Genomic DNA, 16,266 nt, shown 5'->3' on the forward strand with positions numbered 1-16,266 from the left:
GGTGTTAATCACTCAAGTCTAGTCCAACTCTTTGCGACCCCATGGACTGTAACCCACCAGGCTCCTTTGTCCATGGACTTCTCCAGCAAGAATACTGGAGTGGGCTGTCTGACCCAGGGATCTTCCTGAGCCAAGGATTGAACCTAGGTCTCCAGCATTGCAGGCGAATTCTTTATCTGAGCCATCAGGGAAGTACCAGGTAAGTGGTATGTAATAATCAACATGCAGATATGCACCTATACAGATGGTGCCTGAAAGTCAGAAGGGATCAGACAATGCCACTGGGCTAAGCCCAATAAAGGGTCTGGGGAAGCACCAGACTTAGAGTATCTCAAAAATTATGCGAGCATCTTCAGGGTCTGACCGGATTTAAAGGGCTGATGATTAAAATCAATCTCGAGACAGAGCTGGACCTCAGACCCTCCCTAAGGAGGAAATGCATCTGCCCAGCTCAGGGAACGGTGATGGGAGTGGGCTTCCAAGCCGTATTATGTGGAGATGCCTTGTCCCTCTGAGGGACAGAATTGCCATGCTCCTTGAAGGTACATAGTTCAGGGAGCTGACATGCATGGTTACTGAAAACCAGAAGAAATAAGGCATTATTAGAGAAGAAAACAATAATTTCATATTCCTACTTATACACATACACATTTATAATCGAGCACTTGGCTTTATTTCAGAGGAAAAATGGAAAGAGACAATGTTGTGCGCTGATCTGTGCACAGTGCACCAAATTCATATGTTGTGATCCTAAACCCCAGCCTGTCAGAATGTGACTGTATTCGGAGACAGGGCTTTTAAAGAGGTAATTCAGCTAAAATGAAGTCATACGGGTAAGTGCTGTTCCAATACGAACAATGTCCTTAGATGGAGAGGATATGAGGACACAGACACTGGAAGGCCACATGAGGACACGGAGAGAATATAGCCATCCACACACCAAGGAGAGAGGCCTCGGCAGACAGCAGCCCTGCTGACACCTCGATCTCATTCCTCACCTCCAGAACCATGAAAAACTTAATTTCTGGTTTTTAAGTCATTCAGTCTGTGCTATTTTGTTATGACTGCCCTAGCAAACTCATCTGGGCTTCCCTCATAGCTCAGTTGGCAAAGAATCCGCCTGCAATGCAGGAGACTCTGGTTCAATTCCTGGGTTGGGAAGATCCGCTGGAGAAGCGATAGGCTAACCACTCCAGTATTCTTGGGCTTCCCTTGTGGCTCAGCTGGTAAAGAATCCCCCTGCAATGAGGGAGATCCGGGTTCCATCCCTGGGTTGGGAAGATCCCCTGGAGAAAGGAACGGCTACCCACTCCAGTACACTGGCATTTGGTTAATCACTGGCCATGAATTCTATACCAAATTTCAGTTAAAAAAAAAAAAATCTGGGACTTGTAGCTATAGTCTGCTTTTCACAGGTCAGGAGAGCGGTGGGTCCTTGATGAAAGGGGCAGAGGGCCTGGCCCACAGAACTGCGGGGGAAAGGCTAGCCACAGGCATATTTCCATCTGCCTCCCCCCGTACAGTCCTGAAGCAACAACTCTGTTCCTGCCAGCAGAATCATGTTTCTGGACCCCTCCCTCATCTGTGCTTGTGGTCAGCCTTTGGCTTCAGCCTCTCCCATGGATTTTTCACTCTGATATCAGCCTTGCCCCTCCTAACCCTGCCTTCCCGCTCTTCTCCCACTGGACACACAGGTCCGACAGGGATAGACTCCCGCATGTGGGTTCTTCTCTGTTCTGCCCCTCTCTGCTTCTGGCCTGAATAAGCGTGAAGATGGAACATTACACGTGTGTCCATAATACCTGCTGTTTCTGCAGGGTCCCTTGGTTTATAACTCACTTCACATTAACATGAACAAGTTGACATTTTTAAGGTTAATGATCCAGTTTCTTATAACACAGGCGGGGTTTGAAATCAAACAGCGCCTATGAACTGGTAGTCTGTGAAACAGCTTTTATTATGCTTCTCAGGAGCCTCCGAGAAAACTAACTTGTCCTTTGGCACCAATATAACCATCTAGGACCCGTGTCCTCCATCTAATTTGCACTTTGAAAAATTTTCCCCAAGTCTTCTCACTTCAGCAAGTGTCTCATGGTTTTTTTTAAAATACTGTGCGTCATGACCCAACTTGTTGAAGCTGCTGAAGATGGGCCAGGGACTTTGCTGAAACTGAAGAACATACATAAACTGCTCTACAAGGGATGGTCTGCAATAAACAACAAAAAGGAGTTATGCTGAATGATGACAAAGATTAAAATCTGCATGTATTTTTGACCAATTACAATTAAAGTTGGAATCCTTTCAATTGCATGACAAGCTGCAAATCATCAATTTTCTCCTTAACACAAAGAGGTTGTGAAATACGAGGCTCTCTTACACATGTCCCCGCGCCCCTGCCATCTATGGAGAGCCAGTTGCTCCTCCTGTCTCTGAGATGGATCCTGAGTCAAAGCAGGATCCTGATAATGAAATCACCACGTCACACCGAGTTCTGTAAAAGGCCAGCTCTTCTTAGGTTTGGCCTCAGCTCTTTAATGCAGAAGAACAGTGGAATTTCACCTCCCTAGTTGATTTTCTGTTTTCCTTTTTAAAATTGCTTTTCATTAAAAAAAGAAAAAAAAATGCATAGCAGTTCCACACATTTAAAAATGCAGAGTTAGGGGCTTCCCTGGTGGTCCAGTGGCCAAAATTCTGTGCTCCCAAGGCAGGGGGCACAGATTTGACCCTTAGTTGGAGAGCTAGATCCCACATGCCGCAACTAAGACCTGGTGTAGCTAAATAAACAAATAAATACTAAAAAATAGATTAAAATGCAGAGTTATGAAAATTAAAATATTGGGGACTTCCTTGGTGGTCCAGTGGTTAAGACTGTACTTCTACTGCAGGGGGCGTGGGTTCAATTCCTGGTTGGGAAAGTTCCACATGTCAGATGGGGCAGGCCAAAAGATAAAATAAATAAAGTGAAATTTTTTTTAAAAATTAAAATACTGGTATTGCTGCTTCTCCCCTCCTCTTGATCCCATTAAATTAGTCAGCATGAATAGTTGGCTCTGTGTGTATTCTTTCTCACCTTTCTCTCTGATATTATGAATATAAAGATATATTTATGTATGTACAAATGTTATTTTTCATCTATACTGTTTCACAAAAGTGTAAGGATACTACACAGTTTTCTGCCCCTTGACTTCTGTTCACACAGTAACCCGTCAGAGCCATTGCTCTGACCCACATGTACTGCATTCTTCTTTTTTAACAGCAGCATGAAATTTCACAGGAAGAATGCTCTGTGGCTTATTCAACCACCCCCCTTCTGGTGGATATTTAGATTGGGGTATCTTCAAGCTTTTTTTGTTGGATACTTCAAACATTGCTGTGATAAATATCCTTTTATATATATTAATATGTTTATACTACCAACTTCCAGAAGGGCAAAATATATAGTTATTTTCAATTGCACTTAATACCCTGTTACTTTCCTAGAAAGTTATAGCAATTTACACTTCTATCAGCAACTGTGTGTTTCCCTATACCTTAACTCATGAGCAGTATCCATCAAGATGTGGGAACTTCTAATATATTCAGGAAGTTAATTATTAATGCTGTGTGCAATTTGGATGTACATCTGCAAATGATTCTACATTTTCTTTTAGCTTAAAAGAATGGTGACTGTCTCTGAGACTATCGCAGCTTTAATACTGGTTAAGTTCATTTTAACTTAAGCTAGTTTTACTTGTATTCTTTCAGTTGCAATTGAAAGAGACTTAGCTAACAAATTATGTATTTTGCTATGTATATAGTCTACATGTATTTAATATATAGCCTGTGTTTTCTTCTCTAAAATGTGCCTTCATCCAACAATTCTATAATTATTCTCCTAAATTTTCACTTAGAATTTTTGTTTCCTAGGTAGGGGTTTTTTGGCATGTTGGGTAAGATATGAGTGTCTAGGAGTTTAAGATTTTCTCGAGAGCAAGGAGGCACTGGGCATGTTTTCGGGTCTGTATGACCCTTAGTGCCAATATTTCACATAAAAAGACTCAGGAAACATTCATGGAGGGAAAAGAGAAAGGAAGAAAGGAGGAAATAATAAAGAAAAGAAAGACAAAATGAAAGAAGAAAAGGGGGGCAAAGGGATGGAGGGTGGGAGGAAGAGAGGGAAGGAAGGAGAAAAAAGTTAGAAAATAAGTCAAGTTGAAAAGAAGGAAAGAAAGATTGAAATGTGTCTCTAATCTTTTAGGACAAAACAAAAACACTGATTTTGTTCTATGTTTACCAAGATGGTGATGTTAGTCCCTGAGTCTATCATAGCTTTCAGATTTTTTAAGATTTGGGGGCAAGCGTGGCACTGCTTCTACTGATGACTATTCTGTATTTTCACTTCTCTTTTCAAAATGTCCCATCATAGCAGTCAGGCACATTTGAGTTTAAAATTCTAATCGTACTCGTATTAGCTGGTTTGCCCTGGAAGAGTCACCTAGCGTCTCTGGGCTTGTTCCTCCCAGTGTAAAGTACAGCTGACGGCATCACCCTGAGAGGTTATCCATGCACCTCCAGTGGAATTACAGAGGCAAAGGACTGACTCAAAAGATGCAGCAAACACAAACCCACCATGCCAACTTCATTCCTTCTCTGAGCCATCCCCTGCCCCCAGTTTCTTTTGATACCAATTCTAGCATAGACATTTCCAAAAAGAGAAAACACCAGAGCCTGAGGAGGTTTCCACACATCTCCCTGCCCTCTGTCCTCTCAGGAGGTGTTTTCTAGGGGCTGTGATGTGGCCAGGTACCAAGCTGCTCCCTCCATGCCGTGGCCTGTCACCTAAGATTTACATTCCTTTAATTTTCTGGATCACAGAGCTCCTTGAGGAACTGGTGAATGCTTTGCATTCTTCCCCCGGGCGGGTGGGGACATGGATATAAATCTTCTCATAACTATGTGCATGCAATTTGGGTGTCAGAGATGCCCCATATGAACTCATCTTTAGGCCCTCAGTTAAGGAAAGTGGTGGATAGCAAGCAAATCAAGTCCTTGCATCTTCCATGTTTACATCAAAACACAAGCTTATATGGCAGCGGTGTGTTCGTCAGCCAGTGTCGACCCCGTCAGCATGCCACACCTCAACTGTAGGGCCTCACCCCACAACATACTTGGGTGCTGACGGAGTGCTGGGCCAGGCAGAGAGGACCGCCTGCTCTCCATCAGCCAGGAGAGGACGGAGGACTCTATCTTCCATCCAGGACTGGGGAGTGGGGCCGGGAGGTGCCCACGCGGTTTCACACGCTATCATTTTTGCTTACTCAAAACCTTCTCAGTTAGAGAAAATGCCGAGTGACTATCTCTCTTAAGAGATTATCATATGTAAACCCAACAACAATCTTGAGAAGCAGGCTGCGGTCTGTATTCCAGATTCTGGATGGGGGAGGCTAAGAGAGAATGTGACTTGACCGAGGTGACATCAACAGGAGGATGGATCAGGAAGCAATGCCACAGCCAAAGAGTGTAATTTAACCAAAACCAGACCGTGATGCGTGTCCTAAGACTTCCTCGCTGGGGGAGCACCCAGCTGGCCTCTCCACACTCAGGCATGCACCCTCCGGTTTTTCCTCTCAACCTCGCCGGAGCAGAAGTCACAGAGCATGGCAGCTAAAGGTACGGGCTTCAGAGTCACACTCATGTCCTACTTACTTAACTTCTTTGGGCCTCGGTTTGCTCATCTGAAGAGTAGGGCCAATAACAAGGCCTACTTTGTTAAGCTGCTGTTAAATGCAGTGATGTACGGATCTCTTAGAGGACTTCTCATAAAAAAGTGTGTGTTTAGCATAGTTTAACCATTATCATCATCGTCATCACTACTGCAGACCCCCACGCTCAGAAAACTAATCAGCCCAGCTTTTCGTGGGAATTGGCCACAAAGTATCGTGAACCTCCATGGTGTCATGCACCACAAATTTAGGGAGGAGATGATCTCGCTCCATCTCCTGTCCCTGGCCCCACCATGGTGTGCCAGCCCCTGAGACTGTGACCATCACGCTGAATTAGCATGTTGCACAGATGATGGTTGGAAATCAGACTTCACAATAGAACAGAGAAGGTCATCCCTGGGGAATCAGATATAGCATGGACATGAATGAAGCTGAGCTAGAAAAGCAGGAGGGCCAAAGAGGCATCTGAGATAAGATCTGGATGCTTGTGTGTGTCTCTTTTGGACACACAGTAGCCAAAACAAGAGCACACACCTCCACAGCGATTGCAACATGCGGTCCACTCTCGTGGCACCCCGTGCTGTCTTAGAGATACAGCGAACCTCAGCCCCTCAGTCTGCAAAGCTTCCTGAATCTTTCTTTTTCAGGTGGATAAAATCCTGGGCAAAACAAGACCCTGGGGAAAGTCTTGAATTCATATAATATATCGCTGCCTGCGCTACAAATGCTTGATTCAACAGAACTGGTTTTGTGTGCTTACTCCTTGCCTTGGGGAGAGAACACGAGCAAAGGATAAGGGCACTGCTCTCAGGGACATGCCTGTTAGCAAGAGAGACAGATCATCAACAAGTAAAACCATAAATAAGTAATAGGATTCAACAAATGAGAAGCTCTACAGATAAAATATACCATAACAGGGAAATGAGGTGGAGAAAGCTAGAACAGGGGGTTGTTCAGAACATGGAGCGGGCAGTGCGTGGCCGCTGGGAAGATGAAAACTATTGTTATCCAGATCTTGCGTGCAAGGGATAAGGACACACAAAAACAGGGCAGTGTGTGTGTGTGTGTGTGCCTGTGAGTAGGAGTTCTAGCAGGAGTTCTATAATTCGTTGGTCAGAATCTATTAGTGTCATCAAGAGTGGCTCAGGAACAGAGCTTCTGACTGAGGATAGGGGGAAGAGCCGGATGATAATGCCGAATTGCAGGCCCCACCCCCAGGGAAGGGTACTGTGAGTGAGCCTCTACAGCTGCCTGGACTGCCCGGTGTCACGTGTGTGGGGCGGGCTGGGAACCAGGGGCCCTTTTCACACTAAAGCACAGCAGTCTATTCTGTTCTCCTGTTAGGTCGTAAGTAAAAGGGCATTTATCTCAGAAGACGGGCATCCCTGGCTTTGGTGTGAGCAAAGTGCCCGAGGACAGATGATTGTAAGTGCCCTGGGTAACTGAGAAGAGGGGAGGACGGCTGCCTCAATAGACCAGGGAGTGTTCTGGAGAGGAGCAGCTGGCAGCCTTCACCGTGCTCCAGGAAGCTTCATGAAAACAGCCTGGCCGGAATATCTGGTGAGGTCAGCGCTCAGACCAGGTGCCTCAGAGCCTATGTTCTTCCTCACTAATTATGCTCCTGCTGGTGTCACAGATCAGAGAGGAGGTGCCAGGACCATGGGCTCAGGAAGCAAGGTTAACAAGTGCACATTCCCATGTAAGCATGAGAAAAGTGATTTAGGGAAGGCCAGTGGACAACCCCAGAGAAGGCAATGGCACCCTACTCCAGTACTCTTGCCTGGAAAATCCATGGATGGAGGAGCCTGGTGGGCTGCAGTCCATGAGGTCACAAAGAGTTGGACACGACTAAGCTACTTCACTTTCACTTTTCACTTTCATGCATTGGAGAAGGAAATGGCAACCCACTCCAGTGTTCTTGCCTGGAGACTCCCAGGGACGGGGGAGCCTGGTGGGCTGCCGTCTATGGGGTCGCACAGAGTCGGACACGACTGAAGCGACTGGTCAGCAGCAGCAGCAGCAGCAGGCAGCCCACCTGGCCTTCCACCTCCTCCTTCAGTGCCTTCCTGTTCCTATGAACTGAAGCATAGGCCACTCCATGGATCCTGAAAGCCATGACTGAAGACACGTGGACTCTTCCAAATCCCTCCCTTTTATGAGGGCAAGGATGCCACCTGGACAGCACGGCTGAGGTGCCAGGGAGGAGAGTCCTAGAAGTGTGAGCTGGAATTTATGGCTTAATGTGATTCCTTTCTAGGAAAAAAATTCACAAATTTCCTGGTATCTCAAAAGGGTCTCTGACCCTAAATATCTTAAAGAGGCACAGTCCTTAAAGATTCACTGGGCTGCATGATGGATCTAGAACCTGTAATTGTCTCTCAGAGAAGGGCTCTTTCTATTGAAAGCACGTGAAGTGGAGAAGGGCAAAGGATACAAGGATTGGGCCAGCCACTGCCCAGCTGCCTCACACCCAAGATTTACTCAACTTCCGCATTCCCTGGAAGGCGCTGTTACTGTTCTCAATTTACAGAGGAGGGAACTTAGGCTTCAAGCAGTTAATCAGAATGGTCACACTCTATGACAGGATTTGGACCCAGGGTTTTCTGATTCCAAACTTTGTTTTTCCCACCTCATCACGGTGATACTTTCACATAACTGGTGCAAAGGAGTGGGACCTCAGAGTATGACCAGGTCCATTCAGGCCATCCCCCACCAGCTCACGTGAATGCCTGCTGCTGCTGCTAAGTCACTTCAGTCGTGTCCAACTCTGTGCGACCCCACAGACGGCAGCCCACCAGGCTCCACCGTCCCTGGGGTTCTCCAGGCAAGAACACTGGAGTGGGTTGCCATTTCCTTCTCACATGAATGCCTACCTTCTCCTTAAAGGCAACTTCCAGCCCTGAGGTTGTAGCAAAAGATCCTGACTCACTGTGGGTTCTTTCAGAACTGGCAAGCACGTGGATGGATCAGTGAGTAAGACTCTTGCTATTAATAGCATAAGATTTTAGCACAGGAAACCCAACAAGCAGACCTTTCATCTGATCCAAATCCCCATTTCACAGATGAGGGGATGGGGGCAGAACTGGCAAATAACCTATCAAAGTCACACCCGTTTTTGGTGCCTACACTTGGCCAGACTGGAAGGGAGATCCACTTGACTACGGTGATAAAGACTACTTCCTTTTTTATACAGTTTCCCTTCTCACACCACTCCTTGGCTCTGGGACAATCCTAGAGGGTCTTGTGTCACAGTTCAGATAGTCCTGGTATTGTCCCGACCCCCATAACAAGGTCCTGTGGACAGAACATGGCTCTGAAGTCAAGACAATCTGGATTGAATTCTTCCCTGCCAAGGCTAAGTTATGTGACCTTGGGCAAAGGTTGTGACTTCTCTGAGATGTTCGGTCTCTTCTTATAGAAAATGGGAGGAAAATATTCATCTTACACAGCAATCGTGCAATAGAGCATATAGAGCATCCAGCAGGTGCTCAATACATGTTAAATACCTCTCCTTGTACTCCTGCATTACTTGCGGCTGCAGCTGAGCCAGCAGGGCTGGTTGGACTCATAGAGACCGCACTGCTAGCCCCAGGTGGAATCCCTCGTCCTTGGGCTGGTCACGTGCTCTTCCCTTGCCAGTTGTTCTTTAAGAGGAACCAATTTCACACTTCCAGAGAGATCCACACTCCAAATTGTGTTTGTTTTAAAATAATGAATAGTGGCATTATTATCCCCACCGCTCTCCAGGGCGCTCTGGGCTGAATGTATTCCTTCTGCATTAGTAGAGCTTCACTGCGGCAGATAAACGGGCCAGTGCCTGAGCTGAATGCACCGAAGAAAGGACAGCCCACCCCACCCGTCTCCCATCTCTCTCTCACTGAGACCTTCCCAGGAGGCTGCCAGCAAGGCTTCTGCTGCTTGGGGAAGCAGTCAAATGTTTCAGAAGGCTCCAAGAGCACTGGGCAGATGTAAAAGGAGGGGACAGCCGGGTCTCTGTCTTCCCCAGCTTCTCCCTGACTCCCAGGTGACAGCCCACAGTGGGTGGAAGTGTTGAGGAAGCCCTAGAGGAATTGAAGGAAGGGTAAAATAGTATCCTCCATAAAACACACCAACAAAAAGGCTGCCTGTGCACTGAACATCAGAGAAACTCAAATTGCTCAAATGCATGGCAGTGACAGGTGTGGCCAGCTCCAGAGAAGCCAGGGATGGAATCCCTGCTCAGAGAGATCCAAGGCCAAAGGAGCCTGATTCAGCCCTGCTATTTCTGAGAGCAAGGGAAGATGTGCTGATGATCATCACAGGGCTTCTGCCGCTCTTAGGAGCAGCTGAGGATTCCTTTCCTTCTCTTAGTTCCTCCCTCTTCCTTGTGGGGTTGGGGTGTAAGATCACACGTGATCCTCCCATTGGACAGGCCTTGTTGATGGATGGCGTCTAGAGTTGAGTTTAGGGTTGCAAACGTATAGATATGGTATTGGGCTTCCCTGGTGGCTCTGTTGATAAAGAATCTGCCTGCAACATGGGAGACCTGGGTTCAATCCCTGGGTCAGGAAGATCCCCTGGAGGAGGGCATAGCAATCCACTCCAGTATTCTTGCCTGGAGAATCCCCATGGATAGAGGAGCCTGGCAGGCTACAGCCTGTGGGGTAAGAGTTGGACACGACTGAGTGACTAAGCACAGCACAGCACAGATATGCTGTGGGATGGGATGCTTGGGATCCTGCTGCTACGCATCAAACTGAGTCCCTCTAAAATTCAGTCCCCATCCTCAGTACCTCAGAACATGCCTGCGTATAGAGATAGAGTCTTTAAAGAGCTATTTAAGCTACAATAAAGTCATATGAGTGGGCTCTAATCCAGTATCACTGGTCTCCTTTTAACGAGAGGAAATCTGGACAAAACCACACACACAGAGCAAGCCTTGTGAGAACACAGAGAAGACAAACATCCCCAAGCCAAGGGGAGAGTCCTCAGAAGAAATCAATCCTGCCAATGCCTTGATCTTGCACTCCTGGCCACCAATACTGGGAGAAGTTAAATTTCCATTGTTTAAGTCACCGAGTGTGTAGCGCTTTGCTATGTCAGCCCAACCAAACTAAGACAAATGGCATCTTCTCTGACATATTGCAGTAAGAAGGGAAGTTAGGACAGCTCTGAGCCCTTCATGAAGCTGGTGATACAGGAAGACCATTTAGTTAATACCCCAAAGGATACAGGGGCTTCAGATGATACAGGGGTTTCATATCATATCAAATACCATTACACTGGCAGTTACAGAGCTAACTTGCTTGACTGAAGGAAGGAGACATCCATTCTACAACTATAAACGTGTGCTCTTCCCTGGACCACCAGCTGTGAGGTCCTCCATACGCACGTGGTTTTAAAATTCTGGAATCGTGTTGTGCAATTTTAACTTTATTTTTGTGAAAACATCAATTTGTTTTAAAGAAACATTATTTTTTATTATCCTCTTTTTAATTTTTTCATGTTTTTAATATAGCAGGAACCTCAACTATAGAAGCATCTTGGACCTTTATCAACTCCGTAGCCCAGAGGGAGTTTGCATCTCTTCTTTTCTCGCAACTGCCTTCCCTGGCGTTTGTCTCCTGGGGCAGTGCTTCCCACTTTCTGGCATTCCTCTCTGCTTCTGCCTGCAAGCTTGACCTTTCCAGGACGGTGGAGTGAAGCTCTGAGATACATTTAGGTTTTCAGGTCAAAACTTTGGAGGAGGTCAAATCAGAGGACCTACCAAGGTCGAGAATTTTCCTCAAGTGCAGACGAGCATTCTGCACGTACTCACAGTGACTGGGGCCGCACTGTGTTCAGAATAAATCACTGCTTTTCTCAGCTTTATTCTGCGCACACATTTCCCATGAGGCCCTTACAGGGAAAGGTGGTTTGTCAATGACATCTATGGTTGATTTGATTGTTCCTGGACCCTCTTCCCAAATATCACAAAAACATCATTTGAGGATTTTCAGATAGCCCTGACGTCCAGCATAGCAATAGCTATAACATGATTCATATTTGGCATCTGTTTAAAACCTTCAGTTAAAGGACTGCTGACCAAGCTGGGACATTCTGAGAATGCAAAGCTGAGCGGTTACTGGTCTGTGAATGGAATGTCATCTGTCCCATGTCAAGTATCAGCCAACTGAAAACAGAACTGCATCATCTCTTGAGAACCGCAAGCTAGAAGCGCTTAGCTGATGCAAGGTCCCTGGGTCTCTGGCCTCCGGTCACTCTCACCTGCTTCCAGCCTCTGGGCTGTGAGTGTGCTTTCCTGATACCAATGTCTCACTTCACACACTGAAACATCTCTGCCTGAGCATCTCCCTGGGTTCGTTTTGTTTGTTTGCTTGTTTAGCAATCACTGGAAACCAAAGTTGTACCAACCAGTTCTTCAGTCACAGAAATGGGGCATGACCTAGAGTCCTTCCTGCAACCCTGAGCAAGGGGCTGCCAGAGCACTGGGGGTCAAGCTTATGCAGAAATGGAGTCCCTGTAGGATCAATATCTACCCATCCATCCTTGCTAAGGAATAATCAGCCATCCTGGGCTATATGAAGAAAATTGGAACGAGATGCCAGTCCAGGTTCAATGCACGATACTGGATGCTTGGGGCTAGTGCACTGGGACGACCCAGAGGGATGGTATGGGGAGGGAGGAGGGAGGAGGGTTCAGGATGGGGAGCACATGTATACCTGTGATGGATTCATTTTGATATTTGGCAAAACTAATACAATTATGTAAAGTTTAAAAATAAAATAAAATTTAAAAAAAAGAAAAGAAAATTGGATGAAATTCATGGCAAGAAGACTAAACTTTAAACAGTGCCTTCTTACTCCCCACACCAAACCTCTCAGCCTCTTTGTGTTGCACCCTTGACTGTGGTGCCAGTTTCCTGAAAAGGAAGTTAAGAAGGTACACTGATATATCCTGAGTAGCAGTAGGCGCTGTAAAGAGAGATTCTTCCGTTGTTCTTTCACTTTAGCAAACCTCAAAGTCACTGGACGGCTTGTTAAAACACACCATTTGGCCCCTGCCTCAGGACTTCTGGTTCTGCAGGTCTAGGGGGCATGCATTCCCAGATGTTTCTGACACTTTGCTATTGCATGGACTAGTCCAGGCTCTTCTGTCCATGAGATTTTCCAGGCAAGAATACTGGAGTGGGTTGTCTTTTCCTATTCCAGGGGATCTTCCTGACGCAGAGATTGAACCCACTTTTCCTGCTTCTCCTGCACTGCAATGGGTTCTTCAACGCTGGGCTACTGGGGAAGCACATAGGTCTGGAGTGGACCATGAGAATTTTCATCTCTTACACATTCCCAAGTAAGACTGATGTTGCTGCTCTGGGCCCACACTTTGAGAACCACTGTTGAAACTCTACAGGATGTAACGACAGCACACATCAGAGGTCATGCCACGCTGACCCATCTGTTTCCACTTCAGACTTGGCCACTGTGCTTTTTTCCAGAGTCTTGGCTTATTGCACCAACTCCTTAAGAAATGTTTCTTACTTGCCCCAACATCATATTCTGGGGGCTTCTCCCAAACACGCCTCTCTCCGTATAAAGAACATGAGCAGTAGCTAAAGAACTGGAGTCAAGGGAGCATCTCTACGTGCCAGGTTGAGAGGAGTCTCTTCCTGGGGAATTGCTTCTCCGCAATTCTGCCTTGGAACCTGAGGTTCTGTGTCCCCAGAGACCTGCCTCACTCACTCAGTAGCCTCTAGCCCTGTTTCCCATAGAAGCTGCTTTTTCTAGATTGCCAATCAAATATCGCTATGCTCTTTCAATCCAAGAAAGAATCAGAAGAGCCTTTGGGGGTTTTATCACATATACGAAAGCAGTGCAGTTTGGGCAGGAATGAGATGATGTGCTCCAAGCCTATTATTCAGCCCCTAGCACAAGGCCTTCTGAGTCCTAATAGCTTAGAAAAAGAGAGGCTTAGCCATGGATGTGGCTACATCCCATTCCCCCATCTTTTCCAAAGCAATCACCATATGCTGAGCATTGGGGAGACCCAGAAATGCTGGACTCCTGCTCCAGAAGTTCATAAGAATGACCACAATGACACCTGTGCTACCATAACCGCAGGGTTCTATGGAACCAGAAAGTGCTTGGACATAGTCCATACTCCCTTCCCATCAAATGTTTGCTGGAGTCAATATGTTGAGTCAAGCAGCTGGATCTGGAGAAAAAAGAGCAGGAACTCAAAGAATAGCAGACAGTTGCCCTGTCAGAGTGCTGGTAGAAAAGACACGGCATACTCAAATTAGATGGTTTAGGAGAGCTGAGTAATAGGACTATTTTCAAAAAGGCAGGCAGGGCTTCCCAGGTGGCTCAGTAGTAAAGAATCTGCCTGCCAGGGAAGAACAAGATGGCGGAGGAGTAGGTGGACGCGGAGTACATCTCTCTGCACAGATACATCAGGAATACACCTTCAGACACAGAAGTGCATACGGAACACCAGCTGAGAGCAGACAGGAGTACCTGACCAGCGGAAAATAACATATAGAACCGCTTGGTAGGACGAAGGAACTAGAGGGGAAAACGGGACTGTCAGTAGGACTGGACCTGCCTTTGGGAGGTGGGGAACTGAAGCAGGGGCACGATCCCCACAGCGGGGCAACTGTCTGAGTCAGAGGAGAAACATTTAAGGCTGAGAGTGAAACAGCCGATTTGTGGCAGCCTAAATGGAATGAGAATCAGACAGTCCTTGCCGCAGCCATACATGCCCTGGACAGGAACACTGGTCCCCATGCCCTGGAAGGCGCAGCAGCTGGGAGCTGGAGCTTAGTGATTGTGGAGAAATCCCAGGGCAAGGGCTGCTGTTGACTGTGGACAGATGGATCGAGGGGATGTGAGGGAGGAGATTGTGGTGGGAAATGCCTGTGGAGGAAAGCCAGGCAGCCATGGAAGCAAGGCAATACTGCTGAGTCATGTGTAGGGGGTAGATCCAGCACCATACTGCTCTCTCCCCACATGCCAGCATTAGCAGCTGAACAATAGAGAGGCTGGCCCATCAAACAACTGACGCACTGACCAGCAGAGTAGGACCCCGCCCAGGGTGACATTTTAAATGCCTGACGCGCTGATCTACAGAGTAGGGCCCCAGCCAGGGAGGGCCCCTCTATGTGCCTCACGCACCAAACAAAAGAGAATGACCCCAGGCAAGGAAGCCTTCTAATGCATGAACGGGCAGAGCTACGAAGAAAGACTGGCCAAAGAGACCTTCTGATCGCCAGCTGTAAGAGGCTCAGAAAAAAGACTCTAATAGGGCCATAATTCCTCCTACAGCAGAGGCAGTCCATGTCCCTGCACACTTGGCACCACCAGGGTCCCCACAAGCCAAGCAGCTGCACCACCTTCAGGCTCAACTCTCACTGGGGTAGAGCTGCCACAGGCAGAAAAAGTCTTGAGTCTATGCACACGGGGTCGCTTCAGTCGTGTCCAAGTCTGCCACCCTGTGGACTGTGGCCTGCCAAGCTTCTCTGTCAGGGGGGTTCTCCAGGTAAGAACACTGGGGTGTATTGGCCAATACTGGTTGCCATACCCTTCTAGAGCGCTATATTTCCTGCTGCCTTAGCTGTCAACTCCCCTGAGTACCTGGTGCTACCAGAACTTTTGCAACCCAAGCAGCTGCACACCTCCACAGCTTGCTATCACTGGGGCAAACCCAAGTCCTCCACTCAGGAGCAAACCCCAGTGGACCGACCCAAATGCAGAGATGGAGATAAAACCACAACTGAACCCCAGGGGAAGAGTGACCAAGGAAGAAGACCCCAGATCTTCCCACAAGCTGTACAAGATGTGGACTAAATTCACACGATCAACTAGGCAGACTCTGTGTCTATGGAATATATAAAAGGTCATTGAGAGCTCCCACAAAAGGAAACACACTAGTTCTGATAGCTGTGGACATTGGAGGCAAGAACACACAGGAGTAGGACCAGATTAGAATCTGAGCTGCCCCCACAGCAGGTCCAGAGGTCAGCAGTGTTGGAGGGGATCCTGGGGAGATGAGCTGGACTGTGACTCCCAGTGAGGGAAAGGACTTTGACAGCAGTGACTCAAAAAAAACATTTATCATTCTTATGTTTTGACTTGTTCTGTAGATTCTTTTGGATTTTCTTTTTCCTTCCCACACCCCCTCTGTTGTAGTTATTGATTTTCTTGGCACTATGAAATCTAATTAAGCTTTTGAGATTTTTTTTTCTCTTTCAGTCACATTTTTGTCTTTGTTATAAACCTCTGCCTCTATGTTACGCTTCTGCAGTTCTGTGGAATTTTCCTTTTTTCCCCCTCTGTCTTTTTTTAATTTTAATTTTTAAAACCTATTATCATTTGTCTACATTTTTTCCTTTGTTGCTTTTCCTACTGTGTGGATCACAATAAACTGTGGAAAATTCTGAAAGAGATAGGAATACCAGACCACCTGACCTGCCTCTTGAGAAACCTGTATGCAGGTCAGGAAGCAACAGTTAGAACTGGACATGGAACAACAGACTGGTTCCAAATAGGAAAAGAGGTACATCAGGCTGTATACTGTCACCTTGCTTATT

This window comes from Bos indicus, chromosome 28 (assembly GCF_029378745.1).
Source record: "Bos indicus isolate NIAB-ARS_2022 breed Sahiwal x Tharparkar chromosome 28, NIAB-ARS_B.indTharparkar_mat_pri_1.0, whole genome shotgun sequence".
Classification (NCBI taxonomy): domain Eukaryota; kingdom Metazoa; phylum Chordata; class Mammalia; order Artiodactyla; family Bovidae; genus Bos; species Bos indicus.